The sequence below is a fragment of the Bidens hawaiensis genome, unplaced genomic scaffold (assembly GCF_021521415.1).
Source record: "Bidens hawaiensis isolate Kalapana, Puna unplaced genomic scaffold, B.hawaiensis_p1.1 tig00078419_1, whole genome shotgun sequence".
In the NCBI taxonomy this organism is placed as follows: Eukaryota; Viridiplantae; Streptophyta; class Magnoliopsida; order Asterales; family Asteraceae; genus Bidens; species Bidens hawaiensis.
In genome coordinates this window covers 37,900-48,304 of record NW_027503439.1, presented here as the reverse complement: position 1 = coordinate 48,304, position 10,405 = coordinate 37,900, and the positions used below count along the sequence as shown (strand labels likewise).

The window sequence follows — 10,405 nt, the reverse complement described above, 5'->3', positions numbered from 1 at the left end:
TTCGGGTTGACCCAAAACTTATCAATCAAACCCGAGAACCAACCCGAATTACTTCAGATCGGGTTCGGATTCGGGTTCTTTGGATCGGGTTAGTTCGGATTCAGGCAAGAATTTTTCGGGTTGGGTTTCGGGTTTTGGATAAAAATAACGGCCCTAATAATGATCATGCAGTGCATATGATAAGGACATTAAGGACTCACCCGTCCAAATATTTACTTGCGTTGAAATAGTCAAATAGTTAATGAAAAAGCTAAAAATGTGTTAATATTGATATGATAAAAGAAGTAAATAAGCAACTAGGTTAAATGACCAAGTTCAATTAAAAGTAGTTCATCAAGTGTCTATAAAAATTCGATGCCTCAGAATCTAAATTACTAGTAATATATTTTAGTAATCTGAATCTCCTATCAGTTGTACCTTATTATTTTATCAAGTTTAAACTAGTAACAAACACGCCTGTGTGAATCTTACAGGAGTGTCTCCTCTTGTTGGGCTCAGGGACCGTGGGTTGTTGTGGGTCAGGCTGCGTTGAAAGCTGAATCGCGGGCAAAGTTGTTAAACACGAGAAAGCTTGTTTAGATAATCAACATGTCTTTCTACCATTTGCCTTTGATACATTTGGTTTTCTGGCTCCAGAGGCTGTGAAATTTTTGAGTAGGGTTCAGCGCGTCGTACACGGAACCTCTTCAGGCTTCTAGGTCCCAAAGCTTCGTTTTTAGCAGGATTGGCTTTGCTGTTCAAAAGGGGGTTGCGGCGCAGCTTGTTGCCCGTTTGCCTGCCCACTTTATTGTAATCGTTTTATAGTAAATTATATAAAACTTCGATTGTGATGGATTCAGTTTAAACTTAAAAAAGTTAATGATTTTGTCAGAACAATTTTTAATACTACACACAACACAGACGTACAACCTAAGGCAATTTGCTTCTCATCTCGGGGCCATCTTGTGTAAGAATAATATCTTAAATAAGATCAAGATCTTGACAAATCTGCTTCAAAGGTAAAAAAAGCTACCTTTTTTCCCCATACAGTTGAACTACTTTTTATTAGTCTAGAGCAAAATGTAACATCTTAGGTGTATCTCACAATGTCAATATATTAAAGATGGTAACCTTTCACATCATTATGCATTTTGACGCCACAAAACAAAAAATATTTATCCTAACATCGCTATGAAACATTTGAGCTAGAAACTAATCAAGATGTAAGCCTCTTTAAACCTCGATGTTGTAGCTTACCATCAAGACAAATAAATATCTTATTAGTGGTTAGGGTTTACAATATATAAAGGATACAAGTTAACACGTTCCAAAAAAAAACAATGAATAACAAACACATATTTGTAGGGACACGATAGAAAGCCGATTTAAATAGATAGTGACATGAAGGAAATCGATATAAAAACATAAACAAAATAAATAAAAATAAAAACGCGTACCGACTAATCAGAAATTATTTATTTGACGCTCCTTTTCGTGTTATAAAACCAAACCCAAGAGGACAGAAATACATTACAATTTGCATTTACATTACCCGACGTTTCTAGAAAAAACCTCGAAATGGGACGGGAGCACCACCACGGCGGTGGCTATCGCATTCTTTGCTACATTAGTCATCATGTTGCCGGAAGTCTCCGCCAGACGATTAATCGTCGGCGGAAGCATGGGGTGGACTACCAACGTTAACTACACTCTTTGGGCTGGTAACCAAACCTTCAACTTCGGTGACTGGCTCTGTAAGTATTTTATATTTATTTCTCTTAGATCTAATGTTTTGTTTTTCTAATTACTGTCTTGTACACGTAGATCGGTCATTTTGAACCTAATTGCACTAGATCTTTCTTTCTTTCTTTCTACCCAGATGTTGTTTAATTAGGTTTTGCAATTTCTAATTACGAGTCCCTGGATCTTTCACTGTCTTACTGTGATTTACCTACAAATGTGATTCAGTAGGAGTGTGCACAGTTCGGTTATTAGCTGCAACCAAAATAATCAATCAGTTTTTCGGTTAACCAGTTTAGTTTATTCGGTTTTTGGTTCGGTTAATAAACAAAATCGAATTTGGGCTCTACAAAAATAACCAATAACTGATTTCAGTAAATTCGGTTAATTTTGGTTTGGTTTTGTTGGTTTTCGGCTCTACTAGGTTAACGATGTGGTTATTGCTCACGCTATTAATGCGCAATGAATAGTGTGGATATGATTTTAGATTGCAAGAAGTTGATCTGAGAATTGGATTACATAATAAAATGTTATATATGTTTATAAATATTAGCACCAATACTTGTGAATATTATGCATTGTATAACATGTGAGTTGTGACATTAGATATATTTTGGATCTTAGTTATTATTGTTAATTTTGGTTCTTGCAGTTTTCGTGTACGACAGAAACCAGAACGATGTGATTGAAGTCAACAAGACCAACTATGAAACGTGCAACGCCGAGCATCCGGTTCACAATTACACAACAGGGGCTGAAGAGATGTAGTGGAACTCAATGTGACCCACGACCGCTACTTCATTAGTAGCAAAGGGTCATGCTATGGTGGCATGAAGCTGCACGTGCACCTCGCTCCTCTATCACCACCTCCACGAGCCGCACCTGCAAAGAGTCACTCTTCAAGTCTCACTGTTGTTCTCAGAAGCCAGCTTGTGGTCCCAGCTGTCGTCACGATTGCCGCCATATGGGACTCGTTACTTGTCCGTGTCTGATGCAGAATTCAATTTGGTGATATGATAGATTCTACTTGCTCAAAATGGGTACACAATATTATCGGTTTCTTTTTTGATATTTTTTTTCAGTTGGTTTGAAGTTGTTGATTATAGTTTGACCAAAAAAAAAAGAAGACAAAGTTGAGTAATGGGTGTGATTGAGTTGGATAGACGCATGTAATCGCACATTGATTGTTATTATTTATGGATTATTAATTTATAATTCATTCCATTGCGTGACTGGCGGATTCCGCTATCATATTTTCTTTCTCTTTGCACATGGTAGTGGTTATGGCTTTGTCATCATGCACATGTGCCCTCCTAGAAGTAGTTTGACCCTGGTTGGGATACGAGTGTTCGGATTAAATCTGGATCAATTAAATCACAAGTTGGTGTTTGGGATTCCTTATTTATTGTAAAATCCTGACTTATTAATCTATTGCTCACAATATCAGAACTTATTAAGGATTATGAACTTATTAAGGAGCCTAAATAAGCAATCTCAAACGCCCCTTAAATATCTATTTAATGATTTTTTTTCACGCTCAGGAAAAATAGAATCATAAAAATAGTTATGACAGTAAACCCGAGCCAACATGGTGATTTGAAAACCCGATAAAATTGATATAATTGAAAACGATTAACAACAATCTTGTTATATACAGATTGGATATCATGTCATTGTAAAAGGCCAGTAAGAATGTAACCTTTTAAGAGACCAGTCATCAGAATGTTCTTACCGAATCAAAATAGTTGTGGATTTTTCTTTTGTTCACATCTAAAAATGTTAACGGTATTTGAGATTTGACAGCCCTTATGTATCTCATGTGGACCATATGGTATTGATTTTCTAAAGACTTAATTTAGCTACGAAGGTTTTGTATATTTTAATTTTCTAGATAAGCCTTTTGAATTTTGTACTCATTACTTTCAGATTAAAGTAATTTAACTGAATGCTAAATCCTTAATCGAATAATTCAAAAGTAATAAAAAAAACTGAGTGTGCAAGTTTTGTCATGCCTAAACATGTCAACATTGAAATTTGGTGTTACATTACATATACTTCATTAGCTATTATTAGTAATCAACTAAATTGCATTTTGATTTGGAGGCAGCCCGGTTACTTCTCTTAGGAGAAGCTCCTGGTTCGAGCCTCGGTGCCTGCGTCGGGGGTTTACGGGGTTTTCAAGTCAGACATGAAGCGTCAGATAATTGAGGATTACTGAAATCTTGTCACAGGTAGACTCAACAAAATGTTGTTAAAAAATCATTATATATCAAAAAACAAATTTTGCATAACAACGTAAATTTGGCTGTTACTGCAGGGCCAAATCATGAGGGGCGTTGGAATATGGACAATAGGGTATATGGGCGTTATAGGGGAAAATAAAGCCTTTGCACCATTTCCTTGGGCATTATATGGACATTCTACAATAAAGCCCAATGTGGCATGAAAAGTAATGAATGAATGGGCATGAAGGGTATTAACCATTACATATATTTTTTCTTAAATAAATAATGATGACGTGAGAGAAAATGCCCTTTATGGGGCATTAACCATTACACGTGGTCTAGCATGATATTTGGCAATTACATCCCCCATTGTAAGTCCACTTAGACCATGAGTAACGGTTACTGCTCCACGAGGAATTTAAAGAAATTATGATTGGACGAAAATACCCCCTCACATGCGGGGTTTTAACGATAACTTTAACTTTGTTAATCAATTGAACTGAAACTGTTACAATATGAAACTTTAATGACTCAAATTGTTAAAGGTTTGTTGATTGGATCAAAATGGTTAAAAATCAACAAACCACGAGGACCAAAATAAGAGTTCTCTCTTTTTATAATTAAGGGAAATATGCAATTGAACTCTTTTGCTGTGTAAATATGCACTAGGGAAGAGAAAATATGCAATTACCCTTAAAAATTAATGAGTCAATCTAGGGATGACAATGGATCAGGTTTAGATATTCCCAAACCCATATCCGATTATTAAAGTTCATCATATACCCGTCGGGTTTTAATCGGGTAATTACCTGTCGGGTTTCGGGGTTTTATATCGGGTTTTGATGAAATATCCGTCGTGTTTCTACCGGATTTTAACAAAATATAATTAGTTGATTACAAAAATGATTACCATAAAGATAAAATGGTTCAAATAATTGTCATAAACAAGTTTCGACAAATAATATTATATGTATATAAGGTCATATCAGGTACATCGGGTATATAATTGGATAAATGGGTCTATGTTATCGAGTAATTGGGTCGGGTAATCGGGTATATTATAAATCACAAACCCGTTCCAAACCCGCTAAAAATTTCAAAGCTAATCCCAAACTCGTACCAAACCCAAATGGGTCGGGTATTACCCGTCCCAATTATGCCGCGTTTCAGGTTTTTCTATCGGGTTCGGGTTTCATTGTCATCCCTAAGTCAACCTACGAAGCTGTCAAATTAACCTAAATCCTAACCATGTAGCTAAACTTGTTTGTGGGTTCAGTATTTTAGCATATTTAAGCTAAAAATAAAGACATAAATTTTAGGTAAAATTATCAAAATAGGTACCTTTGGCCAACAATTTATCAAAATAGGCGAAGAAATAGTTCATAACCTAAATAGGCATAGTCGATGAAATACTGACACATAATCATGTAGGTTACCACCAGACACCAAATGAGCCTGCAAGAAACCTCAAGCAACATTGAGTTGATGAAATCACTTCTTTCGAACATGTTTTGCAGCTGGGCTACATTGATGTTTAACTAGGGTTATAGCCCGTGTTACACACGATGGAAAAACATGTTAACAACATAATAAATTTAAACAACAAATTTATGCATAACTAAGTTATTGAATAAGTGTCACCTTAAATTTAATCTTCAGATTTCAAAGAGTTAAGAAGATCATCAAAATTTGGCTCATAGTTCTCACACTCTAACACCATTTTACCTTCTCGCTAACTTCATTTTCAAATCAAAATATGCCCTTCTTTTCTAACATTAGCAAGATTCAAGTGATTCAAATCTCTTAAAAGAAACATAGATTCTAATATTGATTTAGGATAGTGCCCGTGTTACACGCGATGGAACATATTTAAAACATAATATATATGTAACAACATATAAATTTAATCAATGCAAATGTTGTACTTATAAATAAATGATATATTTCAATATTTTTCAATATTGTTACAAATGATAGTATTTGAAACTAACAATATATTTCGAACCCGGGTTATATTTAAAACGAAAGTACGAAATAATTCGTAGTAGTTGTAGAGATTATAATATTGGATTTAAAATTGAAATAGATTGTAAGATAATTTTGAATTTCGATTTGTTAATATTAAAGTCTATAACTTATTTTTGTAAAGTTCATATAAATGTTGAAAATTATAGTCAAATCATTATTCATTATCATTATTATGAAATAAAGTCTAAATCATATACAAAAGATGCATACAATTACCGGAAAGTTAATTTGAATTTGTAATTTATATATATACAATATTGTATATTGTATACAATTACCAAAGATATTTTTTATATATACAATATTGTATGTTGTATATATTGTATATGGTCCTTAAGTTATTAACTTTTATAAACACAATTAGATTAAGTTGTATAAATGTAACAAAATAGTCAAAATTTAAATGTATATAAAATAATATATTTTAGTCAAATCATCATTATTAATATGGACCATTAATTATAAATTAATGGTTAATCACATACCAAAAATGTTTAGAATTACCATATTCAAAGCATTAACCTCCATTGACCTTAAATACGTAAGGTGAAATTTGAATGCGTGATCAATTTTATAACTATCCTTTACATATACTTATTTATGTAAGATATAATATAAATAGAAACGATAATAAAATTTGAAATTAGAATATAAATAGTAATCAGATAGTTTTGTAAATTATCAAAATATTATCAAAATAAGGTAATATAACTTATCTTTGAAAATTTTAGTCAACTTATTATTTAAATTATTGACCATTAATTCTAAAATTAAGTTGTATAAATATAACAATATAGTCAAAATTTAAATGTATATAAAAATATATTTTAGTCAAATCATTGTTATTATTATGGACCATTAATTATAAATTAATGGTTAATCATATACCAAAATTGTTTAGAATTACCATATTTAAAGCATTGACCTACATTGACCTTAAATATGTAAGGTCAAATTTGAGTGCGTGATCAATTTTTATAACTATCCATTACATATACTTATATATGGTGATCAATTTTATAACGATGATAAATTTTTTAAATAAGAATATAAATAGAAATCAAATAGTTTTGTAAATTATAAAAATACGGTAATATATGTTATGATTTAAAATATAGTCAAAATTCATATCTATATAAAATAATATATTGTAGTCAAATTATTATTATTATTATGAACCATTATTTATAAGAAAGTCAATATTCAATATTAATGTTAATTAAAGTGTGATTAGGATAATTAAATTATTTAAATTACAGGGTCAAGTTATTCTACAAAGGATAACAAAAATGAGAAGTGTGAGAAGCCATAAATAATTGACATGTGTCAAGTGGGGACCAAAAGAAAAAGGGTATAGAGATAATTGTACACATTTTCTCTCTCCACATTCAAGGCACATGTTAATACCCCATCATTTTAGAACGTTTATAACTTTTTTGTATGATATTTTTTTTTTAAAATATCATCATAATAACAAGCGTTTTTTATCTTTAATATGAGTATGATTTTTGTTATATAAAATTTAAAACAAAATTCACGTCATTGTGTCTTGTCGCACACCCGCTTATCATTGTGTCTTTTTTCGTGATTGTGTCTTTTCGCACACCATTGTGTCTTTTCGCTTATCATTGTGTCTTTTTTCGTCATTGTGTCTTTTCGCACACCATTGTGTCTTTTTGCTTATCATTGTGTCTTTTTTCGTCATTGTGTCTTTTTTCGCCATTGTGTCTTTTCAATACTTAATACATGTTCACAATAACTTGAAACGTAAAACACAATGGTGAATACGTATAACACAATGACCTAATACGTAAGACACAATGGTGAATACGTATAACACAATGACCTAAAACATAGACACAATTGTGAATACGTATAACACAATGACTTGAAACGTAAAACACAATGGAACAACATATTACACAATGACACAATGAACAACAAAAAAACACAATTAAAAAAACCCATTATTTTTTTTATTTTTATACAACAATATGATACTCATATTAAAGATAAAAAAAACGCTTATTATTATGGTGAATTTTTTTAAAAAAAATAATGTAGTATGAAAAAGTTATGGACATTTTAAAATGATGGGGGAATTGACATGTGCCTTGCATGTGGAGAGAGAAAGTCAACAAAGATGGGTATTACCTTCATGCCCTTTTCATCAATTTTTATTTATTAAATTAATCTCAGTCATTCAAATCTAAGATCAATGGACTGAATTCCTTCTCACCATTCTCATTTTTGTTGTCCTTTGTATTTTAACTTTACCCTTAAATTACAATATTCATGTAAATTCGGTTATTTAAACAAATAAGGAAAGTCTAACTAAATAAATTGTATTAATGGGATAATTAAATATGTACATGAATATACATGATTATTCAAAAAATAAATATACATTAATATAAAAAAATACATCTTATAAAGTCATCCTCTGTCACACCCGGCCCTGAACGGCGGAAACAGCCGGGCGCGCGCGAGTGGGGATTGATAATTAAGCACGGGCCATTGCAAACATTCAAAGTAAGATTTTCATTGCGCATGAAATGTTTAATACAAATACATTACATTGTTTAAAAAAACATCCAAGTATAGAAACTGTTGAAGATTTCCACGCCATATCCCCTTGCGCGGCGGGAACAACCACGCGCATCGAAGGGATAGAACTAAAATCTTCCAAAAAGCTAGTTTTAGATGTTCAGCGTGAGGTGCTCTAAGTGTGACTCCATGCGCTACCTAGTTATCTCCTGAAAGACACGTAAAACATTTGAATCAGTATAAACTGAGTGAGTTCACAAGTTTTAGTAACTTGATAAATCGTATTGCATCATAGTCTTGGCGAAAAATCATATTGAAACACATTTCTGATTTTATGTCTAAACATATGCTTGATAAACCGTATGAAAACATAGATCTGACAACATATTTCTGATAGAACCGTTCCGCGGGTTACGCGCGAACGTTTCTGGAGGACGTGCTCGTCCATGCAAAGTGGCGCTGCCACTACGAGCTAAAATAATGTAATACCGTCCCGCGGGTTGCGCGTGGACATTTCTGAAAAACCGTGCTCGTCTATGCAAAGAGGCGTTGCCCCTACGAGCTAATCAATAATACCGTCCCGTGGGTTACGCGCGGACGTTGTGCCGGAAAACAAGGCGCTCGTCCATGCAAAGAGGTGCGACCCCTACGAGCGGGCTCAATCCCGTAGTACTGCCCCATGACCATACGAGGCACTCGTCCATGCAAAGAGGTGCGACCCCTACGAGTGGGTTGATCAAACCAGCAGTCCCTACCCTTAGAGTTCCAATGGTAAAGTGATCACTTACTCGAATTCTGGCGCACGTACATCGTAAACCATAGATAACCGTTTGCATTGCTCATCATGAAACATAATTTAAACACAATCGTTCGCATAACTTGTAAGTATACCATGATAAATCGTAATTTAAGTACGTGTCCCTCGCCCCGAAAACAGTTTAAAAACAGTGAAAATAGTGAAAATAGGGGCTGTGAGACTCACCTGTGGTTTTTGTTAAGGGATTAATCGAGATTCGGGTTTTCTTGGTGTTGGCCTCGGAATTGAAGGTCTAGAATACGATTAAATAACAAGAAGTATATATATTAAGATCAAGAAATAGGAGAATATAAGGGTTGGAAAGTAGATCTCAAGGTTATAATCTCGGCTTACCTAGTAACATGATCGGAAATGAAAACAACGGATGCTTGGGAGATGATTAGTGCAAGGTTGCAGTTCTTAAGAGAGAAGTTTGAAGTGTGTTTGGGTGATAAGTTGGGTTACATATTTATAGGCAAGATTCAGGGAACACAATCCCTTGCTTTAGGGGATTGTAATCTTTTCATATCTAGGTGTAATGATGATAAAGTATGGAAATTATTATTATTTATTTAAAAGTGGAGGAGTGGATTCTGATTTGATTTGGACAGGACATGCAGGTCTGTGGTTGGTGAGAGTAGGGTGGCTGACAGTTGACTTTTCATGTTACAGTATGCTTTTTCAGATGCTTTTGTCAGTGTACAGTTAAAAAGTGGAAATCTCTGAAACACGCTACTGTTTCCTTTTGGGCGGGAATAATCTCCTTACATCTGGAGAATAGACTGTGCGTATAACTTTGTGCGCATAGCTTTCTGCGTGAAGGACATTTCTTTGCTGCGGGTAGGTTCGTAACCTTCTCGCAGTCAGGGACATTGAGTTTCATTTGTAGATTCTCCAGGTGGTCTTGGTATTTCAACATAGTGATCAGTTATGTTGAAGTCAATTCCATCTTGGAGCTTCAGACAAACTAACTCTCAATGTTCCCGCCATGCGGGGAGGTTAGTTCCCCTTCTGCACGCGCATAAACGATTTGGGATGCACCCGCCTTAGCATCATGCGGGACGGTCAACCCATTAGACAACATAAAGTT

General features: G+C 33.8%; 1 pseudogene across 1 annotated transcript; it reads left to right on the top strand.

The window, feature by feature from the left end:
• Positions 1-1,544: 1,544 nt before the first annotated feature.
• On the top strand, positions 1,545-2,740 carry LOC143606928 (early nodulin-like protein 17 pseudogene; annotated as a pseudogene). Its single transcript, XR_013148841.1, has 2 exons — positions 1,545-1,733; positions 2,372-2,740. The product of XR_013148841.1 is annotated as an early nodulin-like protein 17 pseudogene (transcript).
• The last annotated feature ends 7,665 nt before the right edge of the window (positions 2,741-10,405 follow it).